Source organism: Amia ocellicauda, chromosome 3 (genome assembly GCF_036373705.1).
Source record: "Amia ocellicauda isolate fAmiCal2 chromosome 3, fAmiCal2.hap1, whole genome shotgun sequence".
NCBI lineage: Eukaryota > Metazoa > Chordata > Actinopteri > Amiiformes > Amiidae > Amia > Amia ocellicauda.
The window spans coordinates 9,225,358-9,237,850 of NC_089852.1; the positions used below are offsets into that span (position 1 = coordinate 9,225,358).

Sequence of the window (12,493 nt, forward strand, 5' to 3'; positions counted from 1 at the left end):
AAAAGGAAACTATTATTACAGAGCAAGCTGATCTTAGACAGTAGTCCTAGATTAATTGCACTCTGTTATTCTGCTGCCACTGTGGCTTCACAGTTTCTATTGTAGACTGAGTGAACACAGGAGCATTTTATTCTTGGGTTAATAGCCATGTGAAATGTTACCTTTTTAATTCACTGATTACAACCATAGCTGTCAAGACAAACACATTTTATAAATGATATAATGCAAAATCTGCCAGCATTGTATTAGGTTATGACATCATTACATTTTATTTCAAATTCCTTTCATTGTGTGCTGAAACAGAAACCTTGTTGTAATAATGTTTTGGTGTGGATTCCACCCCTTCCCACAGACTCCCTTAAGAATCTTAATTGGTGCTTCTATCCTCATTTATCTTCATTTAAGGTTAAAAATGAGAAATCCATACCATGAAAATTGTCTTGTTTACTGATTCCAATATTGTGTCCGAAAATGCAGTGAGGGAAGATATTGAAGGACCTTGGGAACCCCAATCCTGTAATGGTGTAGCAATCCCTAGACTCCCAATTAGATTAAAGGATATCTAGAGTATAATACGCATTGCTTAACAGTAGTTTGGTCTAACAATTCAGTGTAAGTGTGTAGACTACAGATGTAGAAATTTTTTTTGCAATATCTTACACTTCCTGGATGCTGTGCCAAATGTTCAGGACCAACTGACAGTTACATTTTTAGGTAACATCTAATATAGGCCTTCCCTTGAGGCCAATTGACATTATAGCCATACAATCCCCAAGATAACTAAATAACGTCCAGTTATTTTGTACTATGGGTTTTCCCCAGATAACACAGTAACCATTTCTCAATCAATGAAGGTTTACTTTAATGCTTGCATCTCCATCTTCAATACTGATGTGTTCAAAACACAGAAAAAACATGGGTACAATATCACAATAATAAATTGTACTCCTGATTCACAGATAATGTTTTAATTTTTGGTTAAACTAGGTAAGGCCTCAGAGCACAGGTAAGATATTTTAGTACAGTGAATGCTCGAATGTGACCAAGATTTCCCTTTGGAAAATGTAGAAATGTCAGGGTTGCACGGGTTTGAAATTGACTGGGGTTTCCTAGGCTAACTGGGTATATAAGAACCTAAAATGATAACCATGTCAGTCTACCATCCAATGCCTAACAGTGAGCTGTGGGTTTTAAGTGCAATAAATAAATACAATTTTAAAAAGCAAATGGACTAACACACAATGTTTTGAAGAACATGTGTGTGTTATCTTCACCTATCCTGTGCTTTATGTAGTTACATTGATAGTATTTGCTTTGATGTCTCAAACATCCTTCCTTTGCATATATTTTCATTTACATCTTACATGGAACGATTTTTGTGTTATTCTACTCTGACCTCTTGTTGTAACTACATCTTCAGTTTGTTCAAAGCATTAACTGTGACAAACAGTGTTCCTACTTTAATGGCCTCCTACCGACTGTGTCCTGCTTTCAGAACGAATACTTAAGTGATAACACACGGCAAGGTGTGAGCTGTTCTGGATGAAACATGAAGTGAAACAGGATTTGGCCTGGAGCAAATCAAAACCTTAACCCACCTGCCAAAAGCACATTAAAATAACAAAACATGATACTGGCTTTATCTATGATAGATGATTCATTCCTCTACCCAATTCCATTAAGTACTACATTTGAATATGTGATTGGGGGGTGGGTCCAAATTTGATAATGCTTTTTAAAAAACAATTTTCAGCATCTGGTCATCGTACTGATGGAACATCCAGTTTGTTTGGGTTTCTTTTCATACTCCTGCCTATGATCACAGACATTTCACACAAGGTTATTCTTTCATATATCAAAGAGCATCACATTAATCTTCTTGTTTGTATGTAGAATATGTGTCCGTTTTACTGTTACACCAAAACTGTATTGATGGGTCACGGATAGTGTTGTGTGGAGCCTTTTTTACTGTCTATTTACTAGGCATGAATGTGAGATCAGAATAAATCTGAAAATGCATTTCCAGTATCTGGCAGCTTAATATATTTTACCTAGTCCTTCACTGAAATTGACTAATATTATATACACTCACCTAAAGGATTATTAGGAACACCTGTTCAATTTCTCATTAATGCAATTATCTAATCAACCAATCACATGGCAGTTGCTTCAATGCATTTAGGGGTGTGGTCCTGGTCAAGACAATCTCCTGAACTCCAAACTGAATGTCTGAATGGGAAAGAAAGGTGATTTAAGCAATTTTGAGCGTGGCATGGTTGTTGGTGCCAGATGGGCCGGTCTGAGTATTTCACAATCTGCTCAGTTACTGGGATTTTCACGCACAACCATTTCTAGGGTTTACAAAGAATGGTGTGAAAAGGGAAAAACATCCAGTATGCGGCAGTCCTGTGGGCGAAAATGCCTTGTTGATGCTAGAGGTCAGAGGAGAATGAGCCGACTGATTCAAGCTGATAGAAGAGCAACTTTGACTGAAATAACCACTCGTTACAACCGAGGTATGCAGCAAAGCATTTGTGAAGCCACAACACGTACAACCTTGAGGCGGATGGGCTACAACAGCAGAAGACCCCAACGGGTACCACTCATCTCCACTACAAATAGGAAAAAGAGGCTACAATTTGCACAAGCTCACCAAAATTGGACAGTTGAAGACTGGAAAAATGTTGCCTGATCTGATGAGTCTCGATTTCTGTTGAGACATTCAGATGGTAGAGTCAGAATTTGGCATAAACAGAATGAGAACATGGATCCATCATACCTTGTTACCACTGTGCAGGCTGGTGGTGGTGGTGTAATGGTGTGGGGGATGTTTTCTTGGCACACTTTAGGCCCCTTAGTGCCAATTGGGCATCGTTTAAATGCCACGGCCTACCTGAGCATTGTTTCTGACCATGTCCATCCCTTTATGACCACCATGTACCCATCCTCTGATGGCTACTTCCAGCAGGATAATGCACCATGTCACAAAGGTCGAATCATTTCAAATTGGTTTCTTGAACATGACAATGAGTTCACTGTACTAAACTGGCCCCCACAGTCACCAGATCTCAACCCAATAGAGCATCTTTGGGATTTGGTTGAACGGGAGCTTCTGGATGTGCATCCCACAAATCTCCATCAACTGCAAGATGCTATCCTATCAATATGGGCCAACATTTCTAAAGAATGCTTTCAGCACCTTGTTGAATCAATGCCACGTAGAACTAAGGCAGTTCTGAAGGCGAAAGGGGGTCAAACACAGTATTAGTATGGTGTTCCTAATAATCCTTTAGGTGAGTGTATATATCCTGGAGCTGTTTTAGATAAGAAACAGAATAAATGTACACTATGCATTTTATGTAAACTATGCATATGGTTTATTTGACACACATCCTGCAAGGGGTGGAGAGTATCTGTAGATATAGACTGATTTCTAGTATTAAAATCTGTTTGTAGGTACAGTCTCTTCCCCTAAATAAAACATATTTAGCTAATACAAAATAAGACATGCAACCACTATATATAGAACACTGAAATAGTATGTTTTCCAATTTTCATGCCTATTTAATGTTTCAAATTCTAAATGTTTTACTGTTATTTCTACTTAAAATAAATAGTTGTTTAATCAGAGGAGGGGAGGGCTGGGGAAATTACAGTGAGGGGAAAAAAGTATTTGATCCCCTGCTGATTTTGTACGTTTACCCACTGACAAAGAAATGATCAGTCTATAATTTTAATGGTAGGTGTATTTTAACAGTGAGAGACAGAATAACAACAAAACAATCCAGAAAAACGCATTTCAAAAAAGTTTTACATTGATTTGTATGTTAATGAGGGAAATAAGTATTTGATCCCCTATCAATCAGCAAGATTTCTGGCTCCCAGGTGTCTTTTATACAGGTAACGAGCTGAGATTAGGAGCACTCTCTTAAAGGGACTGCTCCTAATCTCAGCTCGTTACCTGTATAAAAGACACCTGTCCACAGAAGCAATCAATCAATCAGATTCCAAGCTGTCCAAGGATGTCAGGGACAAAATTGTAGACCTACACAAGGCTGGAATGGGCTACAAGACCATCGCCAAGCAGCTTGGTGAGAAGGTGACAACAGTTGGTGTGATTATTCGCAAATGTCAGTCTCCCTCGGTCTGGGGCTCCATGTAAGATCTCACCTCGTGGAGTTTCAATGATCATGAGAACGGTGAGGAATCAGCCCAGAACTACATGGGAGGATCTTGTTAATGATCTCAAGGCAGCTGGGACCATAGTCACCAAGAAAACAATTGGTAACACACTACGCCGTGAAGGACTGAAATCCTGCAGCGCCCGCAAGGTCCCACTGCTAAAGAAAGCACATGTACAGGCCCGTCTGAAGTATGCCAATGAATATCTGAATGATTCAGAGGAGACCTGGGTGAAAGTGTTGTGGTCAGATGAGACCAAAATCGAGCTCTTTGGCATCAACTCAACTCGCCGTGTTTGGAGGAGGAGGAATGACCCCAAGAACACCATCCCCACCGTCAAACATGGAGGTGGACACATTATGCTTTGGGGGTGTTTTTCTGCTAAGGGGACAGGACAACTGCACCGCATCAAAGGGACGATGGACGGGGTCATGTACCATCAAATCTTGGGTGAGAACCTCCTTCCCTCAGCCAGGGCATTGAAAATGGGTCGTGGATGGGTATTCCAGCATGACAATGCCCAAAACACACAGCCAAGGCAATAAAGGAGTGGCTCAAGAAGAAGCACATTAAGGTCCTGGAGTAGCCTAGCCAGTCTCCAGACCTTAATCCCATAGAAAATCTGTGGAGGGAGCTGAAGGTTCGAGTTGCCAAATGTCAGCCTCGAAACCTTAATGACTTAGAGAGGATCTGCAAAGAGGAGTGGGACAAAATCCCTCCTGAGATGTGTGCAAACCTGGTGGCCAACTACAAGAAACGTCTGACCTCTGTGATTGCCAACAAGGGTTTTGCCACCAAGTCGAAGGGGTCAAATACTTATTTCCCTCATTAACATGCAAATCAATTTATAACTTTTTTGAAATTTTGCGTTTTTCTGGATTTTTTGTTGTTATTCTGTCTCTCACTGTTAAAATACACCTACCATTAAAATTATATACTGATCATTTCTTTGTCAGTGGGCAAACGTACAAAATCAGCAGGGGATCAAATACTTTTTTCCCTCACTGTAGGTGTCTGTTACATGATGAATACACAAACTGAAAAATGAACATCATTCAAAAATATAGTATTACAATATAAACTTTTGTTTCCATATAGGATATGTGTATTTCCTCAACTTAGATTACTACAGCCATCTACACTGAAATCATATTATAATTTAATTTACAATTTCACATTTACTATTTGTATTACATAACTTTATGACTTCATATTACCTGAGAAAGAGCAAGAGCAGTTCAAGAGAAAATGTGATTTAGAATATATTAACATGTTATAAGGGTTACTAAGGGTTAATGCATTTTTAATTCATTGCATTTCATCCAATACCTACAATCCTAAAATAATCAGAGTTATGAGAGGTCACAACTCAAATGTAGTATCAGTTATTTTTATGTCAGAAATTTGATTAGTTAATTTCTTCATACCAGCTACAGTTTTAGAACTTGACTCACCAGAACTTTGAATTTGGAAACTGAAACCATCCTTTAAAAACGACCTCTTTTTAGAGTCGATCCTGTAAGGTGGCCAGTGGAAGAAATGGTGATGTTCCTCTCTGTTGACGTATTCGCTATTCCTTTCTTCAGTGATTTTTCATTCCTGTTCTTTCAAAGTTCAGAAAGGGAAATACTCACAATTGCCTACATCTACAAGCAAGCTGACAAATGTTAATTTGTGTCAGAAAATCTGAAAACCCATCATGAAGGCATTGGGAGAAAAATAATACAACAACTGAAGTATGTGAAACCTTTGCAGCTATCAGTAAGTGACAGCTTACCATATAAACATCAAATAGGTAAATCAGTCAAGTATTTTCCTGTTTCTAGTGAATTTCTGATATACCATATAAATATATATAGGTATCTGCATCAAAATAAACTAAAAAGATTATATTTTAAACAGGCAGAAGTCAGAAGGGAGTTGAAATCCCGCTGCACAGACACCCTAAAGCGTTACATCGTCAATAATAGATATTTTTGTAATTGTAACTCTTAGTCTATAATAAATAATAGATCAAAGAACTCCACATAGGTAAGTATTGCTCTAGGTATAGAATGCATACATTGGCACAATTACCTGGAATAAAACATTTAGTATAAAATGCTTGCTTACAATAATAAAAGTCACAAGCAAAGGACTGTGGTTTGAAAAATATATATTTTTTTGCAACTACAGGTACAGTATGTGAGCAGTAGCAGCATAAACAGAATAGATATGTTAAACATACATAAAATTAATATCTGTTAATTGATTGTAAATATAACTTTTTATTAAGACAGATTGGGGTGAAAGTTCACAGATGAACAAAGCATTCAAATAAGAAGTCAGTGTTTACTTTCTGCACTGAACGGATTGATTAATATTTATTATTATTATTATTATTATTATTATTATTATTATTATTATTATTATTATTATTATTTGTAGTAGTAATAATAATTATGGTGCATTGGCTATCATTGGTAATATCTTTCCCAAATAATTAAATTACAAATCAGACCTTACATTTCACATAAAGACCTACAATCAAGGCAGATATAAAACAGTTTTTCTACAGTGAAGCTCAGACCTCCTGCATTATGATAGTAAATGTTTGGCATTGAAGATGGTATCATTTACATGCAAAACCACCACCAGTTGTTGGTTTGTATGTATTTATGTTGAGACAGAGAGAAAAAGACATTTCTACTCATTATTTCATTTCAATGACCCCTTTTAGAGAAACCTTACAGACAGTAAAATGCTAAACTATTTTAGCAACCGTACAAAAGGGAAGAGAATGGCCTCTAAAATGATCCAAGATTGACTTACTTTTGCTCTTGAACGTTCTTTCTCCCCTGAAATCTCAATTTTAATATGACCAAGACAGAAAGATCTGCAAAACTCTCATTAAAGGACTCTTTCAGCAGGGCAGAGAGGAGAGAACAAATGCTTTCATTCATCTGCTTCCAAAATGCTAATGCTTCTGGCTCTTAACACTTTTTATAGGGGTTCCCATGTCACGCCATGGCTAATGAACCATAATGGCAGCACCAAGTTTGTGTACAAGTGCACGATTGACTGTTATATACCACACACATTATTTTCTGTGGAAACAACTGAAAACATGAAATATTACATATTTCCGAAGTTAAATGGGCCAGTTTAATGTTAGGGTTATGTATACTGTTGCATGTGTGTATAATTTACTGTAGAACAGTGTCCACAATTTCCCAACTATACATAATAACTGAAAACTGATTTGTAAGATGTCAATCAAATGTCCATCAATGGATAACACAAATAGTATCCATTGGGAATATAATAAAATGACAATGATTATGCTTTAACTTGATTATAGCTCACAGACTTGATCTGAAGTTAGTATTCTCCTCTGGTTTACCCTACTTTCTTATATGGGAAGACTCACTATCCAACTATTGTATAATTATGATCTGTAGGGTTTTTTGCTTTTCATTCTTGACTGACATTATTATAGCTCACAATTAAGCCTTTTATTATAACATTTTAGGCCTTTGTGAATTAACAGCCACAAAGAACCTGCCTGTGTTTTAATTACTTTCTCTCAATGGTGGCCTAATCACAAAAAGTGTTCAGTCTCAGCAATACAATATGCCTCAGTAAAGGGGGCTAATTAACTAAATCAATGGAAGTAGCATTACCCTGCATACATTAAAACTGAGATATACTACATTGATTTTGTCCTGCGTACTTAACCCCCTATACTTATTTTATCTATTGCTTTATTAACACTCATTGAAACAGATAGAGGTTTAGAATGGGTTAACATAAAGTGTAATATGTGATTTTTATTACTGTTTATTGCATACTAAGGAAAAACAACACCACAGATCTGAAAATATAGCAGTTGTACACTTTTAATGTGTACATGTTCAATAGGTTGCAAATATTGTTCTGACATGCTGTTTCCACATGCTGCAGTATTACAGGAATGTTCTGCATGGAAATGGTCAAGTAGAAGGTTTTTGAGAGTATTTAGCACATGCTGGGACAAGCTTAAGTTTGGATCAACTGATTTGTGTACAGTTTGAGGTTAGGTAGTATGTTGCTATTTCACAATAATTTCCTGTTTATCTTAACAAGAGTGAAATAATGTATGAAATATTTTTTCCCCCTCAGTTTGTCATTATTTATTTAGTGTTTATACATTTTAAGTCCCTTTAAAATACACTAGCTTATCCTTAAAAGTAACTGCTTATATTTTATTTTTCCTAATTAGCTTTCATGTTTATTCTGGTGGGTTCACCAAAGTGTCCTACTATAAGAGCAGGCCAGAATTGTGCACTAAAAACAGCAATAACTTGATATCCTATCAGTCAGATTTAGCATAGCTGGTATACACCATAACTTGAATAGAGAATACATCTATGGCGAAGAATATTATATGATATAAGATTTGGTCCTTTGCCATTGAACATGTTATGACATTAATAACTCACAAGCAATGCACCGAATAAATAAGGGTTATTCAAGTACAAGTTAACCTCCAGAGAATGATTTGCTTTGATTCAAGAAACTCAAACACATTATTGAGACTTTTTTGGGGGAGGTTTTCGGTATTCTTTAGTGCCACCCCCCTGCCTCACCCCAATAAAAAAAGAAAAAAGAGCCAGTATATCATACTGCCAAAAGGTTGAGGCTGCATTCATGGACAGAAATGTGTCGCTATAACAACCCCCCATTTCACAGGCTCAGGGGCCATCTGTGATGTTTGGTGAGGAACAGAGGACTTGTAGCAAAATTGAAACAGGTGCTGCTGACATGACTTGAGGCACTTACAAGGGATAAAATTGAATTTTAACTTCCCCCCACTTCACAGTTTTAATGAGTAAGAAAGAAGTTGTCTGGAGGATAGATGTTAAGCAAACTAATGAGTACAAAGGAAGAGGGAATGTAGTTGCAGGAATCTAAAAGTAATTATTTCCTTATCTGAGGCTATGAAAAGCCATGAATAAGACAGAAACCATAAAAGTGCTATCTAGGTCAGAAGAGGGCTGCAAAAACATTGAGAAGTTTATGTATTTATTTATTTATTTATTTATTCCATTGATTAAGTTATGTTCATCCTTTGGCATGTAATTGAGGTTTTTCCAATCAATTAAATTCCTGAAATCTGTTTTTTCTTTCCTGCATTGTTTCATAACATGGAATATGCTGAGGTTTTCAATTTGCCAAATCATTCAAGCGAACAGTAAAATTATAGAAAGAAACACAATCAAACACACAGGTATATTAAATACCACTTGTATCTAAAGTTATTTACGATCACATCAAATTACAATACAATATTGTTTCATCACCTTTCAACAATGGGGGCTTTATTTGGTGTGAGCAGTTGTGTATTTTACACATTGTAGCTGTATGCAATTGAGAACATGTACAATTTTTGCAGTTTCATAATGTTAATTGAATACAGTAGGTATTCATAATGTCGTTCTTCCTTTGTTTAACAATTACACACTACAGTTTATTTGTTCATGTTTTTGAAAGGTATCTTTGTTAAATTGTTAAATATAAGCATATCTATTATTTTAAATGAAAACCCAGACTTTGAATGGGTCTGGTTAAACCGCATTAGAGAATACAAAAACAAGGTTAAAATATGTGAAATCAATTAATCACTTTGACAGCTTAGTATAAAACTGCAGGTGGAAAAAAAAACTAATTGTCTCTTGAGACACATACAGTATTAATCTGTGCCTCAAACTGTCAATTGTCAAATATTCTTAAACAGAAGAACTTCACATGGGTGATTTCAAATATACTGCAGTAGGTATTTATTTCTGAAGCTGAGCTTTATACTAGGATTTTATATTCAATGAATCGCAGAGTTCAAAGCCTTTCTTATTAGCATATATACATTTTTATGAATGTTATCTTGGGACCTAACCCAATTTTGTCAGCTACTGCATTTTTCTTCTACCTTGTAAAGTCTTATTCTAACACACTATTCAGTCCTGTTCATCGGTTGTTGTTTTGACTACTAACGTTTAATCTGTGTAGACGTCTAGACTGTTAATGTTAATAGGGTTTCTCGAGCTTCAAAAACTATTAAAATCACTGATGTTTCAGGGTGTGAACTCAGAATTGACATCACAGTATCACACCTTGCAAGATTGGATGAATCTCGATAAAACTTCAGTGATTCATTAAGGATGCTTTTATGTGTATGGATTCATAGGAAAGTGGTTTTATCTCAGAACATGTCCATTGATATGACCAAACAAAATTGACAGAAAGTACAATGAAAAACCAAATTACTGTGAATGTAAATTAGCACACTAAGAGGTGTATAATGATTTGTTTTATCTTCTCTTGGATTGCATTCTCTTGTAACTTTGGAAGCTAAAGGTCACTAGGATACAGATTCATATTTTAGTGTTCAACATACATGGGAAAATACAAATATTTATAATGCATGTTTTGATAAATTCTTCCTTGAGTTACATACCCAATAGCCTGACTTGTCATCATGTCAGAGTGCTGTTGTATTGGAGGCTTATAGCAAGGTGTTTTTCTATATTTTAAATTATAGCAAGGAGTGATATGTAACAAGTCAAATGTGCATAGGAAATACAACTTCTAAGAATATATCATACAAAAAAAGAACATTACTGAAAAATCAGTCCTCTGCAAGTGTAATAGTTTTACTCGGCAATTAATGCAGGTAGGTATAATCACAGAGCAATGATAAAGGTAAAATGCCACCAATTGTTGTTTACCACAATCAATATGTGTTTGTAATTCACAGTTAATATGAAGGAAAATGCAATATTAATTAGATTAACTCTCACTTAGTTATAATTTAATTAACATCAGATACCAGTTAAACCTCATTACTATAGTTGAATAATAAGGCTTGGAATTGGTTCCAATATCATTATTGTCACAACAGTCAAACCACTTGTCAGCTTCAGGCACTTCAATTACTACTCAAATTAAACAAGTCCTAACAGTGCATTTAACACTGGGAACCTTTCGGTTTTAGATCTTGAATTCCCTTGGTGTTAGTGATGCATAATGTATATGAGAGACCCAGAAGTATCATTTTGAGTTTATAATTAATTTTGAGGGAAGAGCTGTAACTGTGAAAGTGCAAAAAAATTGCTTTATTAGTTGGAAAACATTAGGTTTGGAGATTGATGAAAAAGTATATGTGTTGAATATTAGAGATACATTTATTTAGGTGGAATGAAAATTGAATTATATCCACTGTGACAACCAAGGTTAATTAATATACCATACTAAAATAAATCCAGCTGAATGTAGCAACATTGCATTACATTTCAATTTGGATGTGCTTCATTTATGTATGTAGGCTATGGGAACAGAAATGGTTAGAAAAAAAGCTTAGCCTGACCTTAACATGTCAATACTTTCCTGAGGCTTAGAATAAAGATTTTGGCTTTGTTTTCAGTACCTTGAGATCTGGTATGTTGGCTAACGTGTAGGACAGAATCTGTGCAGCTGTATTTTTTTTTTCCCAAAAAATGACCAATTATGATTTCATGTTATTGTTTGTAGGCTGCGGGGTACTATAACAAATAATTTATTTAGATGTTATGAACCCTGATGTAGTGGTTTTATCTGAACTACTTTGATCCTTTATCTTTGAGATCAGAGCAGAATTGATTTAATTATTTTACAATGTTTCAGCAACTGTCTTTGAAATCACGACAACATTCTGGTAAGACAAGTTTGGTTGGTTATGTATTGTTGCAGGCAGTCAGGTTTTATTGAGTCCACAGAGTGGCAGCTAGTATTTGCACATTCTCGTACTCACCAAAGGAAGCTATGCACTGACAAAGAAATCTCTACGAAAAATAAAATATGGACTTTTAAGAGGTAAGATGGTTTTCAAAATGATTCATTTACAGTGGATTGAATTACATCAATGAGTTTGTTATAGCCTGCAAAAACAAATTATGTGAATTGTTCACAGCACATATTATCCATTAAAAATTACACTCAAATACTATCAAGGCTGAAAGAAAAGTGTTTGATGTACTCTTCACAAAAGCGTTACTTAAAAGCCTTTTGACTGTCTTACTTTTTTTAAAGTGCTCCTTTCTACTTTCAAATCTGAGAAAGTAATCTTACTGTTGTGGGTAGTACTGTATTTCCACATGATTCAAAAAGTAATCACAGTAAGTATTCAGTCCATAACAGCTCAGATTAGAAAGAATATGCTATTTAAATAAATACAATGTTTTTTTTTTCTCTGCTTGAATACACTACTTTAGTAACATTATAAGCTAAAATGTAGCTTTTTAATAAAGACAATGTTTAT

At 35.5% G+C, this 12,493-nt stretch overlaps 1 protein-coding gene across 17 annotated transcripts in view; it reads left to right on the plus strand.

The window, feature by feature from the left end:
- Positions 1 to 12,493, plus strand: part of chl1b (cell adhesion molecule L1-like b) — a 79,058-nt gene that overhangs the window by 14,068 nt on the left and 52,497 nt on the right. For 12 of the 17 annotated variants that reach the window (XM_066698056.1, XM_066698069.1, XM_066698072.1 and 9 more), the window contains exon 1: positions 11,925 to 12,048. The exons of 2 other annotated variants lie outside the window; for them this stretch is intronic. The gene's annotated coding sequence lies outside the window, so the exon portion shown is untranslated. Of the gene's footprint in view, positions 1 to 11,896; positions 12,049 to 12,493 lie in introns of those variants that run through there. 3 more of the 17 variants (XM_066698059.1, XM_066698070.1, XM_066698066.1) reach the window with 3 other exon arrangements.